General features: G+C 44.3%; 1 pseudogene; it reads left to right on the top strand.

Moving 5' to 3' along the window:
• Positions 1–218: 218 nt before the first annotated feature.
• LOC102266311 (spliceosome-associated protein CWC15 homolog pseudogene) lies at positions 219–1091 on the top strand (annotated as a pseudogene).
• The last annotated feature ends 6223 nt before the right edge of the window (positions 1092–7314 follow it).

Below are 7314 nucleotides of genomic sequence, written 5' to 3'. Positions count from 1 at the left end.
TTCTCCAGGCAAGAATACCGGAGTGGGTAGCCATTTCCTTCTCCAACTAAATAATAAGGCATACCTTCCAGGTCTTGGCCTTTGGCCCTAGGCGCAGAGGTTTCTGGGAGCTGAAAGTCATAATGACGTCTGCATGATCTGTCTGTATGATCTCCAGTCACAGGCTGTATCCGAGCTTGGGCAAAGTGAGCGGCAGGAGAAAACCAGACTATGGGTGGGGCCCGGAAAGGGCCTTTGGAAGTTGAGGCAGAGAACCCAATGTGGGCAGAGGCAGCCCCAGAGCTGCAGACGAGTTTCTCCAGTCTCCGGTGGCCATGGAGAGTACAGTGAGCAGGTGACTCGGCAGAGGGCCACCCCTCACCGAGTGGGGCAGGGGTGAAGAGTCTGCAGGTTCCCTGTGACAACCCGAAGCATAAAGGATGACAACAGCAGCTCAGCCAGCTTTTGAACCTGCAAGAAGAGGTGGGAGAGGAAAAGGTGAAGGTGATTTGAACAAACGCTCAAAGCAGTATTCAAGCAGAGAACTACCCTCTCATACAAAGATAAAATACAGACAGACCACTCAGGATGCCCCTGAAGACGTGTGAATCTGTGATTTCAGGAGAGAGCTGGAACACAGAGAGAGCTGCTGCTGCAAAATAAAAATAGAGATCCGCCAGCCAGAGAACACACAGCCTCTTCTTCAGTGTCAAAGAAGCTCCACTGGACCAGATTCCCGCGGCCAAGCTTGATGTAGACCACCCTCTAACAGACGAGGAAGATGAAGATTTTGAAGAGGAGAGTGACGGTGATGACACTGCAGCTCTTCCTGCAGAGCTGGAAAAAATTAAAACAGAAAAAACTGAAGAGCAGGCCAGGAAGGAGCAAGAGCAAAAGCTGAAGAAGAAAGGAGTCCTGTAGAAAACACTCTGAGTGGAAACCCTGTCCTTAATCCCACTGGCCCATCCCAGCTTCAAAGTTAAGAGAAAGTGGGATGATGATGTTGTCTTCAAGAACTGTGCAAAAGGTGTAGATGATCAGAAGAAAGACAAAGATACATAAATGACATGCTGTGATCTGAATTTCATAAAAGTTCATGGAGAAATAAATAGTACAGTTTTATGTGCTTAATTGAAGCCTGTAAAATGTAAACAATCTGACTTTATTTTGTTTTTTTCTTCTCCCCCATTTAAATTGTGTATAGGCTTCCCTAATTTTTAGTTTCAAAATATCTTTTCCTTTATTGACTCCTTACTGGATAAGGACTTAGGAAACTGGTTTAACCCAGTTTCCATCTCAATATTTCTAGTCATGTGTTTTCTCTTAAATATGGGAAAAGAAATCTGCTTATTTTAATAATTTAAATAGCCAAATCTGTGTCCCCAACTTTTTTGTTGAAAAGTATGTGGCTAATAAAACATTGCCTATTTTTTAAAAATGAGGAATACCCAGCTTGCTTAGAACTTGAAAAATTTTTGTTCTGAGATAATAAAGAAACAAAGGTGTAAAAACAAAGACTGGACTCTCATTCCCATCACTTACAAGCTATACAATTTTTTCAAGTTGCATAACTTCATTAAACCTCGATCTTTATATTGAAAATGAAAGGAGACACAATCGCTACTTCATAGAATTACTAAAAAGTTTTGAAGAGATTACATATTAAAACTAAATAAATGCTAGTTCCCATTTGCACAAAGGTAAAAATTTTGCTCAGTTGCTCAGTCATGTCCGACTCTTTGCAACCCATGGACCATAGCCCTCCAAGCTCCTCTGTCTATGGGATTACCCAGGCAAGAATACTGGAATAGGTTGCCATTTCCTCCTCCAGGGGATCTTCTTGACCCAGGGATCAAACCCACATCTCCTGCATTGGCAGGTAGATTCCTTACCACTGAGCCACTGGGAAGGCCCTTATAAGGGCACTAATCCCATCAAACGTCACTCACCTTAATGACCTCATTTAAACCAAATTCCCCCGAAAAGGCCTTTCCTCCAAATACCTTCACTCTGAGAGTTAGGGTTGCAACAGGAGAACTTGAGGGAAGGGAACAATTCGGTCATTAGCATACTCCCAAACTTAACAGAAATCTATTCTAAAACTCCATGGCAGAATAATCCAAGCTGGTAGAATAAGAGCTGGAAGGTAAAAAACTCTGGGTTCTGTGAGAAAGCAGTAATAAATAGTATCAACAGCTAACACTTACTATCACTAGCCACATATCAGGAACTACTTAACATATTTTACATGCATCATCTTAAAATAGAGCAGTGAGGTTGCTGCTGTTACATGCCCGGTAGCTCAGTCGGTAAAGAATCTGCCTGCAATGCAGGAGACCTGAGTTCGATCCCTGGGTCAGGAAAATCCCCTGGAGGAGGAAATGGCAACCCTCTCCAGTAATCTTGCCTGGAAAATCCTACAAGGAGCCTGGTGGTCTACAGTCCATGGGGACACAAGAGTCAGGCATGACTTAGTGACTAGACCACAACAAGCCTCATCTTAAAATAGAGCTGTGAGGTTGCTACTATTTGTCCATTTTACAGAAGAGGACAGTGGAGTCACAGAGAGATGTGATGAACTTGCCTAACGGTTGGTTTAGATTTGACACAGGCAGTCTGGCTCCAGAGTCCTTGACCTTCACTTCATTATTCTGCCTTCCTAGTAGCTACCCTGGGAGAAGGCAATGGCACCCCACTCCAGTAATCTTGCCTGGAAACTCCCATGGATGGAGGAGCCTGGTAGGCTGCAGTCCATAGGGTCGCTGAGGGTGGGACACGACTGAGCCAACTTCACTTTCACTTTTCACTTTCATGCATTGGAGAAGGAAATGGTAGCCCACTCCAGTGTTCTTGCCTGGAGAATCCCAGGGACGGGGAGCCTGGTGGGCTGCCGTCTATGGGGTCACATAGAGTCGGACACGACTGAAGCGACTTAGCAGCAGCAGCAGCAGTAGCTACCCTTAGGGGAAGATTTCAATTTCATCTCCTTTCTCAGAACACTGACACATGGAGAGGCTCAACAAAGAATAGCCCCGGGGCAGATTTCTCAACATATCTGGGCCTCAGTTGTCCTACCTCTTAAACAACCAGTAGAATTTACTTAATAGGGTCAGTGTCAGTGGTGGTTGCGGTTTAATCGTTAAGTCATGTCCAACTCTTGTGACCCCATGGACTGTAGCCTGCCAGGCTCCTCTGTCCATGGGATTCTCCAGGCAAGAATATTGCAGTGGGTTGCCATTTCCTTCTCCAGGGGATCTTCCCAACCCAGGAATCAAACTCAGGTTTTCTGCATTGCAGGCAGATTCTTTATCAACTGAGCTATAAGGGAAGCCTGTCAGAGTCAGTACTTAATGAAATAAAAGATGTAAACACTTACTAATGCATGTAGCATATAATAAACACTCAAAACAAGTAGCTAGGAATATTACTATCATTATGTCTTCAAAGAGGCTCTCTACAAACATCTGGTCACATGCCTGACCACTCCCCATTCAATAGGAAACTGCATCAGCAAAACCACTGGAGTCCCTGGTCTCTGCGCTCGGCCACCATGTAGGTGCTCAGTAAACATTAGTTAAATGAATGAATGAATGGCCCAAACAACCACCAGCTCCGATGACTGGCCTTCTCTCTCCCTCCTGGAATGCACATTGATTTGTTCTGGATTTCTTGATAATTAATCTCTTGACAAAATTTAAGACCTGTTAATTACCCCTGATTAATTAGGGTGAACTTTTTAATTGCTTCCCTAAGCTGAAATACACTGTCAATAGGCCCCATAATTAGTGACCCAGTAATCAGTTTTAAACCAATTATCCAAGGATAACAAGTAAAACTAGGCAAGAAGTGCCCCAGGGGCTTGGGCCAATTTCAGGGGAACTCAGAGTAATACAAATTGGCACTCATGTGGGTGAAGAATGCATGTTCAATGTAATTGGAAATATGGATACTCAGAGTCTCTTGGGTGTTTCATTTGTCTCAGTTTTCACTGCTGTATTATTTGAAAGCAACAAAATAAGTATACTCCTTACCCACCCAATCAAAGGCCTGGAACTCAATCATGGAGTTGCCTGACTGCTTGTGGGTACAATTAGGGCCATCACATCAGGCTGTGCAGGCTGTGTACTGCACAACTCCAGGGTGTCATTTATACCGTAGTCCGTGTGGATAGCACTGCTGAATGCAGAGCACCATGCAACCTGAGTGCAATAACCTGTAGACCACGTGCTGTAAGTGTTGGGACCTAATCATGAAGAATTCCCTCAAAGGAAGTCATGGGCTTGGATGCCCTCTCAGCTTTCCCAAAATGGGAAAATGCAAGTGGCAGATGCTTTTCGTGGTCTGTCAAGAACTATGGACTTCTATTAAATGCCCATTTAATTTCTGCCAATCTAACTACTTGGATTTGAAAAGAAAATTAAGAAAAAGAAATAATAACTTAAATAGCACAAGCAATTCTTCCTGCCACTTCATTCAATAAGTGCATGCCCCAGAGTGAGGCAGAAATGGGGCCTTGAATCTGCTATTCCTTGCGTGCCTCTTGTAAAGACAGTATCATGCAGTGTGGAGTATTTAAGGATTGGTGCTTTTTAAACAGCAGGACTGCCAAGCGAGCCATCAAAGAAATGAAGATTTCTCCCTATAGTGGAGGAAAACTGGCTGGGATGGTCTTTTTAAAAGACAATATAAAAAAACCTCGAACATGGTACCTTCTTAAGCAATTCAAGAGTAATTTTGACAATGTGAGATTTTTCTCTTTTTCTACCTACTTGTGAATCTAGTGTCCTTTCATGATGCAGAATTCCGGTTTGGGAAGGCAGGTGCTAATTGACCCAGGAGCCATTTTTCTCAATATGTAAGATCCCAGGTAGACCAGTTGGTTTTCAAGATATGGACTGACTATTTTAGGACTGCTCCAGGATGCTTGTTTTCCAAATACAGATTCCTGGTAGAACATCTAGGCATATGGCCCCAGAATCTGCATTACTACAAATTCCATCTGGCTGTGACTTATATACTCTCAACTGTAAGTTCAGGTGAGGGTAGGAAGTTTGCCAGTGTTATCCACGGCCCTGACTTCAGGGCCTGGCACTAGCCTGGTGTGTGGTAAATGTTTAAAATATATTAGTGACAGAATGAGTCCTTTGATTTGATTTAGCAATGCACAGGGCAGAAGCTAAGACATTAGCCAGGATGGGCCTTAAGAAAGAAGAGGACTAGATGTATCTCATCCCCGTCTTAGTACTGCTTCCAGACCATGGTCTGAGACCTGCGTCAGGAAACTGCAGGTCAGCTTGTTTCCTGCCACCGGCTTCATGTCCTCTGTATAGCATCTCATAGAAGCCATTAGCCATTCATTTAGTGCCTAATCCTCTAATCCAACTGCTTGTTGATTTGCCAAGTGAGAAATATGCAGAGACACAAGCCACTTGTTCCCAGAGTTATTTCCAGCTGGTGAGAAGGAGGCAGCTGTGGAACAGGCTTTAGGTTTTGTTTTCTGATCCAGGAAATCCCAGAGTAATATTAGGCTGTGGCTTCCCCATTTGGACCCTTCTGGAGTTGGGGGTTCCTCCCAGAGGCATTACTAAAAAGATGAGGAACACCTCAACAGCCCTGGGAGGTCTAGATGCTGAAAAATGCAACAGGATGCTTCTCTATTGAGAATATAATCAGACTGCTACACTTTGCCCAAACTGTATGCCAGGCACTACTTGAGTTTGCTTGGGAAACATCAAGATCCCCATCTTTATGGAGCTACCAATAAGCTTCCTGCACTCTCAATTCTGTCCCTTTAGTAGAGGATGGAGCCTCTCTATGGGTCTGAACTGCCCATCCAGCCAAATCCCTCTGCAGCCTTCCTCTGGGCTGCCCCCAGTGATACCTTCTTCCCAGGCTCTCCTTAGTTAAGATTTGGGTGGGGTTAGTGACTTGACTGTGTGAACAGCTGCTCTGAGAGTCTGGACCTGACCCAACAGAATCCTGTCCTCAAAGAAGCCTCAGAAATCCTCCAACATCTGTTGCTTCCATTCCCCATGCCAGAAGTCTCCTTTTGTCCCCTCATATCTTCCCTCCCCATCCTCCACCCTGAAAAGATGCCCCAGATGCTGGGCTATATGTAGTACATCCACAAGCCTCCATGTCCTCTTGCTTCCAGTTGGGTTTGGCCAATGGGAGGCAAAAAACAACAGAAGGAAGTCATTTATTTCTCTGGGTCCCTCTCTTTCTGAGAGATAAGCTCAGGTTGGCTAGGTCCCTCAGCAGAAGGTACCTCTCAGAGAGGCTTGCTCTAGACGACTCTCCTTTCCCTCATCCCTTCGGTTGTGGTTGGTGACAACTCCACTGCCAGTCCCAGATCCTGCACTGCGGAGGTGCAAGATCTCCCCCAGATCCTACAGGGAGCCCCTGAGGCTGCCCGCAATCCTACTCACACTTTAGCAATCGTTTCTTTCTTAGTACATCCTTCTCAGGTTGTATGAATCTGAACGTGCCATCTGATTTCTGAGCAGGACCTGAATGGTGCACCCCCTCTCCCCACTTTTGTCTCTCTGAAGAACCTAAAATCAAGGTTGCAAGCTCAGTTCCCCAGGCCACTTCTGGCTCACAGTTGCGTCTTCTTGAGCCTTCACCATGTTGGCCCTCGTATGCTCTTATATTTGGAAGAACAGTTGCCATCACTAAAAAATCAGGGTAATTCACATAACAACTAAATGGTCAGCTTCTCTTGAGAAGTTAGAATTTCTGGCAGTACTAGACCTGTGGTTCTACATTAGTGGTCTAGAGCTAAGTGGTAGCTGCCCACTGAACATAGGATATGGAGCAGAATGTAATTTCCTATTTGCCGCCATCTCCACCACTCTCTATAATCATCTTGATATTGAGGTTGCACGTTCCCTAGCATTTACTGTTGTCTTGTTTTCCTTAGAGTTAAGAGAGAAATAACATTTTTCTATTCTTTATGTTTAGTAAAAATTGGGAAAATAACAGCTAAGCCAGGCGGTGGGGGGCAGGATATGAGCACATTTCTTTGTAGAAATAAAGACAATTCTTACTTTTTACTATTGAATCCCCTGCCTACTTTGTTCCAAACCTCAAGTATGCATTGGTTGGTTCAGAAGCACATCTTTAGGTAAATCTGTCTTAAAGGCATCAAATGAGAGCTCAGGATGAGAGCGAAAATAAATGAATTAAGACTGAATTATACTAAGATGAGCTAGGTGGATTTTAGAATGAGTCCATTTTCACCCACATCTTCTCATTGCCCCACCCCTGAACTATAAACTTCCTGAAACAGAGACTTCAGGAAAAGGGTTAGGCCAATTTTAGAAAAGTTAGAGA

Source organism: Bos mutus, chromosome 25, assembly GCF_027580195.1.
Source record: "Bos mutus isolate GX-2022 chromosome 25, NWIPB_WYAK_1.1, whole genome shotgun sequence".
NCBI lineage: Eukaryota > Metazoa > Chordata > Mammalia > Artiodactyla > Bovidae > Bos > Bos mutus.
The sequence above is the reverse complement of the archived record's forward strand: the minus strand, read 5'-3'. Positions and strand labels throughout refer to the sequence as shown.